This window comes from Ranitomeya imitator, chromosome 2 (assembly GCF_032444005.1).
Source record: "Ranitomeya imitator isolate aRanImi1 chromosome 2, aRanImi1.pri, whole genome shotgun sequence".
NCBI lineage: Eukaryota > Metazoa > Chordata > Amphibia > Anura > Dendrobatidae > Ranitomeya > Ranitomeya imitator.
Window position 1 is genome coordinate 255,793,193 of NC_091283.1, and position 11,384 is coordinate 255,804,576.

The following is an 11,384-nucleotide window of genomic DNA, read 5'->3' on the forward strand; positions in this document are numbered from 1 at the left end:
AAGGGTCACTTCCGTCTGTCCTTCTATCTGTCACGGTTATTCATTCGCTGATTGGTCTCGCCAGCTGCCTGTCATGGCTGCCGTGACCAATCAGCGACGGGCACAGTCCGGAAAAAAATGGCCGCCCCCTACTCCCCGCAGTCAGTGCCTGTCGCCCGCATATTCCCCTCCGGTCACCGCTAACACAGGGTTAATGCCGGCGGTAACGGACTGCGTTATGCCGCAGGTAACACACTCCGTGGCATCAGTAGTAAAAAAACGTAATGTTAAAAATAATTTTAAAAAATATATAAACCTGCTATACTCACCCTCTGTAGTCCACTGAGCCGCTCCCGCCGGCCGCCGTCTTCTGCTGCAGTCTCCGGTGGCAAAGATGGTATGGTAGAAGGACCATCCATGACGTCACGATCATGTGACCGCGACGTCATCACAGTCCCTGCGCGCCAAGGACCTGCCATGACGTCACGGTCATGTGACCGCGGCGTCATCACAGGCCCTGCGCGCCTGCGCTAGAAAGCCCTGCCATGAAGTCACGGTCATGTGACCGCGACGTTATCACAGGTCCTGCGCTCATACCAACGCTGGCACCGGAAGCTGCCGTGGACTACAAGGGGCCTTCGGAAAGGTGAGTATATGTTTATTTTTTATTTTTTCACCTGTGACGAACCTGGCAGGGCAATATACTACGTAGCTGGGCAATATACTACGTGGCTCTGTGCTGTATACTACGTCACTCGGCTGTATACTACGTCACTGGCCAATATACTACGTGGCTCTGTGCTGTATACTATGTCACTCGGCAATATACTACGTCACTGGCCAATATACTACGTGGCTCTGTGCTGTATACTACTTCGCTGTGCAATATACTACGTGGCTCTGTGCTGTATACTATGTCACTCGGCAATATACTACGTCACTGGCCAATATACTACGTGGCTCTGTGCTGTATACTACTTCGCTGTGCAATATACTATGTGTCTGTGCTGTATACTATGTCACTCGGCAATATACTACGTCACTGGCCAATATACTACGTGGCTCTGTGCTGTATACTACGTCACTCGGCTGTATACTACGTCACTGGCCAATATACTACGTGGCTCTGTGCTGTATACTACTTCGCTGTGCAATACTACGTGGCTCTGTGCTGTATACTATGTCACTGGGCAACATACTACGTAACTGGCCAATATACTACGTGGCTGCGCAGTATACTACGTGGCTGGGCAATATACTACGTGGCTCTGTGCTGTATACTACGTCACTCGGCTGTATACTACGTCACTGGCCAATATACTACGTGGCTCTGTGCTGTATACTACGTCACTCGGCAATATACTACATCACTGGGCAATATACTACGTGGCTCTGTGCTGTATACTATGTGTTGTGAATTCTGTGGTCAAGCTCCCTCCTGTGGTCATGAGTGGTACTGCGGCTTCTGAGTTTCCTTCCTCAGGTGACGAGGTTAAGTCGTTAGGTGTTGCTCTATTTAACTCCACCTAGTGCTCTGCTCCGGGCCTCCAGTCAATGTTCCAGTATTGGTCTTGCTCTCTCCTGGATCGTTCCTGTGGCCTGTCAATCCTGCATAAGCTAAGTTTGCTTGTGTTATTTTTGTTTGCTATATTTTCTGTCCAGCTTGCTATATTTGTTAGTGTCGCTTGCTGGTAGCTCTGGGACGCAGAGGGAGCACCTCCGTACCGTTAGTCGGTATGGAGGGTCTTTTTGCGCCCTCTGCGTGGTTGTTTGTAGGGTTTTGTGTTGACCGCAAAGCTATCTTTCCTATCTTCGGTCTGTTCAGTAAGTTGGGCCTCACTTTGCTAAAATCTATTTCATCTCTGTGTTTGTATTTTCATCTCAACTCACAGTCATTATATATGGGTGGTTGCCTTTTCCTTTGGGGAATTTCTCTGAGGCAAGGTAGGCTTATTTTTCTATCTTAGGGCTAGCTAGTTTCTCAGGCTGTGCCCGAGGCGCCTAGGACTGGTCAGGAGCGCTCCACGGCTACCTCTACTGTGGTTTGATAGGATTAGGGATTGCGGTCAGCAGAGTTCCCACGTCTCAGAGCTCGTCCGATGTTATTGGTAACTGTCAGGTCACTTTGTGTGCTCTTAACCACTAGGCCCATTGTGGTTCTGAATCACCAGATCATAACAACTATGTCACTCGGCAATATACTACGTGGCTCTGTGCTGTATATACTACGTGGCTCTGTGCTGTATATACTACGTGGCTCTGTGCTGTATACTACGTCACTCGGCTGTATAGTACGTCACTGGCCAATATACTACGTGGCTCTGTGCTGTATACTACTTCGCTGTGCAATATACTACGTGGCTCTGTGCTGTATACTATGTCACTCGGCAATATACTACGTCACTGGCCAATATACTACATGGCTCTGTGCTGTATACGTCGCTGTGCGATATACTATGTCACTGGGCAACATACTACGTAACTGGCCAGTATACTACGTGGCTGTGCAGTATACTACGTGGCTGGGCAATATACTATGTGGCTGCGCAATATACTACGTGGCTGCGCAATATACTACATGGCTGGCCAATATACTACGTGACTGGGCAATATACTACGTGGCTGCGCAATATACTACGTGGCTGGTTGTCACGATATGGTATGAAATATCATAAGTAGCTCTCTTGCTAGCCTGCGTGGGCTAAGCCCCCCTTCTTGGAGTGATGCTGCAACAGTTTGTAGCTTCAAATTCCTTCCAATTCACTCAGCCAAGAGCTGCTTTGCCAATGTATGGGGGAACAGAGGTTTTATTGCCGAAAGGAATTTACGACCAGGTTAGAATCTTCCTCCAGCTGTAACTGGAAAAATGGCTCCAAAATTCATGAAAGATTCTTTGTTTGGTTTTTGTACGATATTATGCACCATGTTTACGTTAAGAACACGAAAATATATATTCGTATTCCCACTCGGTGTATCTACCCATCCCTTGAAACTCGGGCTTCTAACTCCATCTGGTAAAGTAGTAGGGATTTCTCTGTAAATATGTATCCCAGATAGGACATATTTGATCTCATTAGAATGCCCACGTTAATCTGAGATGAATGATGAGTTTGTTAGGACTACGACATGTTTTGTAGCGGAGTTATCGAACTTAGATATAGATAAGAATAAAATGAGTTAACTGAAGAGGTAGGAGGGACGAGGTGATCCAACCCCTTTCTGGGATGCTACAGGCTTAGCTATAACTGTCTGCACACATCCCCAGCTCAGTTCTTCTGCTTGATTTCTTCTTCTGGACTTCTCCTGAAGCCAAGCAGCACGTCCAAATGAGCTGGGACGTATGGTTGCCTGCCATTCTTTGAACATGTGAGTGTTACCTTTCCTCATTTAATCCCTGTTTATTTCACAATTACCCTTGTACATATTTGCAATTGTCTCATTTGTAACATCTTTATAAAATATTTTTGATAAAGCACTGCCTAATTATTTTTATGGGATATAATATTTAATATTAGTTCGTTCATCCTGCTCTAAACTTACCCTGTCTTCTGAAGGGAAATACGCTACTGTGTTGGATTAGCTTCGGACCCGTTTAATCGAAGCTGGTGGCAGTGATACCGATAGTGTGCAGACTTTTGGGTTATGTTGTAGCGGCTGCGGCGTTAATAATTATTGTTCCTGCCTGAGTGGGAGTAGTTATCGCGTCGCTGCAGCGTGCCCAATAGCCAGTACATAGCAGGCAGTCTGTCTGGCGACTAATTAGCCAGGGTGCAGTACCTAATCTGACCTGAGAGTAAGGGGGGCGCCAGAGAGCTGCAAGTGTTAAGTGGAACTGTAAGCGGGATATACATAAATCCCTGCAGTTCGTGGTATATTGAAAGCAGTGGGATACCTAGAATAAGCCCCTGCTGTAAACTAAGAGGTCAATAGCCTTGGGTGTGTTTTCTCATCACATTGTTAGCAGTGGAGGGATAACTAAGATAAGCCCCCCTGCACATGTGATAGCCGTCTGTTGGCCTAAAGTCACCCCAACCTGTGACGTAGGGGTGACGGTCACGGTGTGAATCGTGACAAATTGGTGGCAGCGGTCAGGGGAATCCTGACACTGGGCAATATACTACGTGGCTGGGCAATATACTACGTGGCCGGACAATATACTACGTGGCCGGGCAATATACTATGTGGCCGGGCAATATACTACGTGGCCGGGCAATATACTACGTGGCCGGGCAATATACTACGTGGCCGGGCAATATACTACGTGGCCGGGCAATATACTACGTGGCTCTGTGCTGTATACTACGTCACTCGGCTGTATACTACGTCACTGGCCAATATACTACGTGGCTCTGTGCTGTATACTACTTCGCTGTGCAATACTACGTGGCTCTGTGCTGTATACTATGTCACTGGGCAACATACTACGTAACTGGCCAATATACTACGTGGCTGCGCAGTATACTACGTGGCTGGGCAATATACTACGTGGCTCTGTGCTGTATACTACGTCACTCGGCTGTATACTACGTCACTGGCCAATATACTACGTGGCTCTGTGCTGTATACTACGTCACTCGGCAATATACTACATCACTGGGCAATATACTACGTGGCTCTGTGCTGTATACTATGTGTTGTGAATTCTGTGGTCAAGCTCCCTCCTGTGGTCATGAGTGGTACTGCGGCTTCTGAGTTTCCTTCCTCAGGTGACGAGGTTAAGTCGTTAGGTGTTGCTCTATTTAACTCCACCTAGTGCTCTGCTCCGGGCCTCCAGTCAATGTTCCAGTATTGGTCTTGCTCTCTCCTGGATCGTTCCTGTGGCCTGTCAATCCTGCATAAGCTAAGTTTGCTTGTGTTATTTTTGTTTGCTATATTTTCTGTCCAGCTTGCTATATTTGTTAGTGTCGCTTGCTGGTAGCTCTGGGACGCAGAGGGAGCACCTCCGTACCGTTAGTCGGTATGGAGGGTCTTTTTGCGCCCTCTGCGTGGTTGTTTGTAGGGTTTTGTGTTGACCGCAAAGCTATCTTTCCTATCTTCGGTCTGTTCAGTAAGTTGGGCCTCACTTTGCTAAAATCTATTTCATCTCTGTGTTTGTATTTTCATCTCAACTCACAGTCATTATATATGGGTGGTTGCCTTTTCCTTTGGGGAATTTCTCTGAGGCAAGGTAGGCTTATTTTTCTATCTTAGGGCTAGCTAGTTTCTCAGGCTGTGCCCGAGGCGCCTAGGACTGGTCAGGAGCGCTCCACGGCTACCTCTACTGTGGTTTGATAGGATTAGGGATTGCGGTCAGCAGAGTTCCCACGTCTCAGAGCTCGTCCGATGTTATTGGTAACTGTCAGGTCACTTTGTGTGCTCTTAACCACTAGGCCCATTGTGGTTCTGAATCACCAGATCATAACAACTATGTCACTCGGCAATATACTACGTGGCTCTGTGCTGTATATACTACGTGGCTCTGTGCTGTATATACTACGTGGCTCTGTGCTGTATACTACGTCACTCGGCTGTATAGTACGTCACTGGCCAATATACTACGTGGCTCTGTGCTGTATACTACTTCGCTGTGCAATATACTACGTGGCTCTGTGCTGTATACTATGTCACTCGGCAATATACTACGTCACTGGCCAATATACTACATGGCTCTGTGCTGTATACGTCGCTGTGCGATATACTATGTCACTGGGCAACATACTACGTAACTGGCCAGTATACTACGTGGCTGTGCAGTATACTACGTGGCTGGGCAATATACTATGTGGCTGCGCAATATACTACGTGGCTGCGCAATATACTACATGGCTGGCCAATATACTACGTGACTGGGCAATATACTACGTGGCTGCGCAATATACTACGTGGCTGGTTGTCACGATATGGTATGAAATATCATAAGTAGCTCTCTTGCTAGCCTGCGTGGGCTAAGCCCCCCTTCTTGGAGTGATGCTGCAACAGTTTGTAGCTTCAAATTCCTTCCAATTCACTCAGCCAAGAGCTGCTTTGCCAATGTATGGGGGAACAGAGGTTTTATTGCCGAAAGGAATTTACGACCAGGTTAGAATCTTCCTCCAGCTGTAACTGGAAAAATGGCTCCAAAATTCATGAAAGATTCTTTGTTTGGTTTTTGTACGATATTATGCACCATGTTTACGTTAAGAACACGAAAATATATATTCGTATTCCCACTCGGTGTATCTACCCATCCCTTGAAACTCGGGCTTCTAACTCCATCTGGTAAAGTAGTAGGGATTTCTCTGTAAATATGTATCCCAGATAGGACATATTTGATCTCATTAGAATGCCCACGTTAATCTGAGATGAATGATGAGTTTGTTAGGACTACGACATGTTTTGTAGCGGAGTTATCGAACTTAGATATAGATAAGAATAAAATGAGTTAACTGAAGAGGTAGGAGGGACGAGGTGATCCAACCCCTTTCTGGGATGCTACAGGCTTAGCTATAACTGTCTGCACACATCCCCAGCTCAGTTCTTCTGCTTGATTTCTTCTTCTGGACTTCTCCTGAAGCCAAGCAGCACGTCCAAATGAGCTGGGACGTATGGTTGCCTGCCATTCTTTGAACATGTGAGTGTTACCTTTCCTCATTTAATCCCTGTTTATTTCACAATTACCCTTGTACATATTTGCAATTGTCTCATTTGTAACATCTTTATAAAATATTTTTGATAAAGCACTGCCTAATTATTTTTATGGGATATAATATTTAATATTAGTTCGTTCATCCTGCTCTAAACTTACCCTGTCTTCTGAAGGGAAATACGCTACTGTGTTGGATTAGCTTCGGACCCGTTTAATCGAAGCTGGTGGCAGTGATACCGATAGTGTGCAGACTTTTGGGTTATGTTGTAGCGGCTGCGGCGTTAATAATTATTGTTCCTGCCTGAGTGGGAGTAGTTATCGCGTCGCTGCAGCGTGCCCAATAGCCAGTACATAGCAGGCAGTCTGTCTGGCGACTAATTAGCCAGGGTGCAGTACCTAATCTGACCTGAGAGTAAGGGGGGCGCCAGAGAGCTGCAAGTGTTAAGTGGAACTGTAAGCGGGATATACATAAATCCCTGCAGTTCGTGGTATATTGAAAGCAGTGGGATACCTAGAATAAGCCCCTGCTGTAAACTAAGAGGTCAATAGCCTTGGGTGTGTTTTCTCATCACATTGTTAGCAGTGGAGGGATAACTAAGATAAGCCCCCCTGCACATGTGATAGCCGTCTGTTGGCCTAAAGTCACCCCAACCTGTGACGTAGGGGTGACGGTCACGGTGTGAATCGTGACAAATTGGTGGCAGCGGTCAGGGGAATCCTGACACTGGGCAATATACTACGTGGCTGGGCAATATACTACGTGGCCGGACAATATACTACGTGGCCGGGCAATATACTATGTGGCCGGGCAATATACTACGTGGCCGGGCAATATACTACGTGGCCGGGCAATATACTACGTGGCCGGGCAATATACTACGTGGCCGGGCAATATACTACGTGGCCGGGCAATATACTACGTGGCCGGGCAATATACTACGTGGCTGGGCAATATACTACATGGACATGCATATTCTCTAGAATACCCGATGCGTTAGAATCGGGCCACCATCTAGTGTATATATATATATCAGTATGTAATGCCATGGATGAGGCCAGTAAAGTATATCTTTATTTGGGACTATGGTAACTCAAATCCTGACTCCAGCACTGAAGGATGGTGTAAGGCTAGGTTCACATTGCGTTAGGGCAATCCGTTAAACGCAATGTTTGCTTAGGGTCGGCGTTCCCGCTAGCACAGATCCCCGACCTGCGGTAGCGAGGGACAGACCTCGGATGCTGCAAGCAGCGTCCGAGGTCCGTCACAAAAGAACGGCACATCGCTAGCGATGCGCTACAGGCAGAAATCACATTGCTGTCAATGGGTGCGCTAACAGACCCGTTGCACGGCGTTAATTGCGATATTTTCACCGTGCAACGCAGTCCATTAGCGTTAACCCATTAATGCAATGTGAACCTAGCCTAACACTAATCCTTGCAGTCTGAGGGCTCTTAAGGGTTAACAGTCCACAGCTCCCTCTCTCCTCACTGCTCCTCCCAGTCACACTTCACTAGCTGAATCTGATAAGCTGTAAGCATGCAGGCACCAGCCAAGAAAGAAAGAAAAAGACTCACTCACCCTTCACTGAGGGTGCGGAGTATGGAGGCGATATAGGAGGAGGAATCCCCCACATGGAGGAAGACGAGGACTGCGCAGACTCCACCTGCAGAGCCGCACACCGGGAATAATCAACGGGGAGAAAGGAGCCTCTAGACTGTGCGGCTCCTCCCAGGTGTGACGTCATTTCCGGGGCGTGTCACAGTGGGGGCGTGCCCTGACTCAGTACAGGCAGAGAAGCCGCCATTACACGGGCAGGCAGCGGTCATACAGCGCAGCCTCACCCGGGAGAGCACAGAACCCTGTCGCGTCCTGACCGCACTGTGCGGCTCCAGCTCTCACCAGCTAGTGTGCTGCCCCGTACTGCGCAGCCGCCGGAGGCCCCTCCCCCTGCCGTCACGTGGCGCTGACAGAGTCGCCGGACTACATTTCCCAGCGTTCCCTGTTTAGCGCTTCCTGAGTGCCACGTGCGGGTAACGCGGGAAGCAGTGGTAGCAAACACCGCGAGACGGAGCGGTTCCCGTAGCGATGGGCGGTCCGGCTCTATATTTTGCCCAGTCCTCGCTCCAGGTCTGTACAGTGAGGCCTCAGTGAAGCAGGACACACATTGCTGTCTCCTCAGTGCTCGCTCCTGTGACCCGCGCCCCCTGCTGCTCGGTCTTATGTATTACTCTGATATGTGGCGGATTGTTCATGTCCTGTCTGAATTGCTGTGTTTGTGCTTTATCTAAGTACATGATTGTCTAAGGGTCACTTCCGTCTGTCTGTCCTGTCACGGTTATTCCTTCGCTGATTGGTCTTGGCAGCTGCCTGTCATGGCTGCCGCAACCAATCAGCGACGGCCACAGTCCGATTAGTCCCTCCCCTGCACTCACTGCCCAGCGCCCTCTCCGTAATCCCCTCCACTCACCGCTCACACAGGGTTAATGGCTGCGGTGTAACGCACTCCGTTATCACTGCTATTAACCCTGTTTGTCCCCAACTATTTACTATTGATAAGCAAACATATAACCCATTACCACACACTTGGGATGGGTAACACTCCGATACAACACTAAACATACTGATCCACTAAGCAGATATTAAGCTGCATGTCGAATCAAAAAGAGTGCCATATTTTTATTAATAAAAAGTTAGAAATTTATTGACACGAACAATACACATAGTAAAACAATGCCTCAAAACCATACACAATATAATAGAAATAGGCGTTTTATAGAATTATAGAAAAGCACTAGGTAATATATATCTAATTGAACATAATATATTTGGCACTAAAGCATGCTAAGAAAATTCTTAATAAAGTTCAATATTTATACTTTATTGCCTGATAATACCAATCCATATATTAATTCCATATCTCTAAATAATTTAATGAAGATATAGATTGTATCATTTGTATTAAAGGTATGCTAAAGAACCAACACAGGCACTTAAAAGCGCTACAGCAAAATAATGCATACAGGCACTGGGCACACTATTGCAAAACTCTTATTCACGGTATAGTTTATATCAAAATCGATACTGCCAATAGAGTGCTGCTTAATAATAACATGCATACACCATCGGAAAATCCCCTACTTCAACCCCAGCTGGTACAATAACTAATGGACTAAAGATTATATTGTCAGGACAGTCTATTATAAATAGGCGTTAATTGCCATATGGGGAAATACTCCTATAATGTCATACCAGCTATTCTCAATACCGTGACCACTGAATATATATATATAGAGCCGCCTGAAAAAAAATTTTTTAACACTAGCCGCCGTATGCATGGATAGATTTAAAGATGACAAACTGGCTACTATTGATACCGCAACTATAAGATTAATAATTGTAGCTACAGGGCAATTTGTTATAGATATACACCTGCTGCCATATGGATACACGGTTACTACTGATGTAGTAACCGCTTACAGTGAGGGTAAAACAGCTCTAGAATATCAAAAGCCCAATTTGGCCACACAGAATACACTAGATAGATATATTCAAACACATACCATGAGTTGATAGCATTAGCTGCAATAGACCAACCATGCAGAGCCGCTGCACACCCTAATTTCAACACCGCATGAGGTAAGTACACTCTATATCAAAGATATCCATCTATTGCTATAAACAGGCTAACAGATGATACTCAAAACTCTAATTAGAGCGATATAGCCACTCATGAATACATAAACAGACAGTGTGCCCATTAGCCGGTCCTAAATAGGTTGAACTGCCGTATGATCAGTCACCTGCATGCATTAATACATGCCTAAATGATAGGTACAGCAGATCCCACAAATATACATATTACCTAAATGTGAAGTGCTGATCCCTTCCAGACGCACATGGCACGCCACTTTCCACAAACCCCGACACGCGTTTCGCGACAGCTTCCTCCTGGGGGCGTGTCTACAGAGAGGCATCATAGAGCTTTAAATACCAAAGAACCAATCAAATCTTAGAGGGGCGGACCATGTCGACCAATCAAATCTTAGAGGGGCGGACCATGTCGACACATAGTGTTGATTAGGACAATCAGCTGAGCCCACTGCAACCGCGGAACCAATAATACAAGTAAATTCCCGGGTACATCACCGCATCATTGGATAACCTCATTGTATTAGAGATATCCATAAGCCAGTTGTATTTGTTAGCAGAAATATTTATAGCCAGGTTTACTTACTGATAACGGACTATAATAAACTGAACACAGGACTCAAAGAAGAGGTATGACTACAAAATATTAACTAAACACAAACAACACATAGACCAGCAATAACCATGATCGCTTATAAATGACACTATCAATACAAGTGTCAAATAAGAGAAGACCTGAAAAAATATAAATATACAATACATAGCAACCAGACATTGAAAAAAGTATATATACCAAATACATGGCCACCAAGTACTCAGTACAGAAGAACTGAGGAGTAAATTACGCCATTCATAGTAAATGCCGTAAATATAAACCTTAATAAAGATGTAAGATAACACCAATTCACATCCACCAAGAAGTAAAATGAAAAGAAATATATATTGAAACGAAAAAGTGAACATAGCGGCATAAAATGTCACTGTGTAAACATAAACCATAATAGTTACAATGAACACCCGTGCAGGTAGGTATGAGGAGATTGGAGCCTCCCACTGCAGGTAGGGGCAACCAACTACCATCATAACCCCCGCATAGGTGAACAACTAACAAAATTAGACCGGACGGCCAAACCTAATATTGATCAGTGAAAT

General features: G+C 46.0%; 1 protein-coding gene across 2 annotated transcripts in view; it reads right to left on the reverse strand.

Moving 5' to 3' along the window:
- Positions 1–9,117, reverse strand: part of LOC138662963 (zinc finger protein 250-like) — a 72,531-nt gene extending 63,414 nt beyond the window's left edge. The window contains exon 1 of one of the 2 annotated variants that reach the window (XM_069748985.1): positions 8,163–9,117. The gene's annotated coding sequence lies outside the window, so the exon portion shown is untranslated. The remainder of the gene's footprint in view (positions 1–8,162) is intronic. The other variant, XM_069748986.1, reaches the window with a different exon arrangement.
- Between the last annotated feature and the right edge of the window lie 2,267 nt (positions 9,118–11,384).